Consider the following 875-nt stretch of genomic DNA (forward strand, 5'->3'; position numbering starts at 1 on the left):
GAACCTGGGAGGCAGAGGTTGCAGTGAGCCAACATCGCGACACTGCACTCCAGCCTGAGCGACAGAGCGAGACCGTGTCTCAAAAATATATAAATAATAACTTTAAAAAAGCGTATCTATAACCTGGTCCCAGCCTGAATTTCCTTCTTCACCCCAACACGTAGCCCTAGTTACAGTCTTCTGATGTCTGTAAACAAGCCCAGCCCTTCCTGTTGTGAAGCCAAATTCAGGTGGTTCCTCTTTGCCTGAATGTTTTCCCATTCCACTTACCAGAAGCCTAGTCATCCTTGGGAGGGCTGTACCGGGGTTGCAAGAAGCAACGGAAACGGTTCAGCACCTGCTACCTTCCATCATAGTCTCTTCAATAAAGGGGTAACTGCCGCCAATGGCAGTGTAGATTTCCTAACCTCTACACATGGAAGATTCACACCATTCGGGATTGTTTAACTGTTGAGAGAGCACTTGATACTTAATAGCTTACTAGGCTACAAAACAGCGCAGGAAAGAATCCTCTGTTATCCTTTTATGTTATCCTGAACAGTTGGTTCACAGAGTTACTGTAAACACACAAAACATGACTGCCAGGGCTTAGTAGTCAGGAAAGTAGGAACTAGTCCTGACTCACTCAGTAACTATACCCAGGCGAAGCTGCTTAACCTCAGGATTTCTTTGTCACCTGGAATCAACAATACCAACCCTAGGGGTAAAATAAAGATAAATGTGTGCAAATCCTGCCGTAGTCTCGGGCAAGTCGTAGGTGTCCAAGAACTGTTCTTAGGCAGCCGGTGGGGACAAAGTCTGCGTGCCTCCTGTCCTGGAGGAGGTCCCAAGGTCAGCTTACTTGCAAAGCAAGGGCACGGCGCAGGAGTGCTGAA

This window comes from Mandrillus leucophaeus, unplaced genomic scaffold (genome assembly GCF_000951045.1).
Source record: "Mandrillus leucophaeus isolate KB7577 unplaced genomic scaffold, Mleu.le_1.0 Scaffold160, whole genome shotgun sequence".
Taxonomy (NCBI): Eukaryota; Metazoa; Chordata; class Mammalia; order Primates; family Cercopithecidae; genus Mandrillus; species Mandrillus leucophaeus.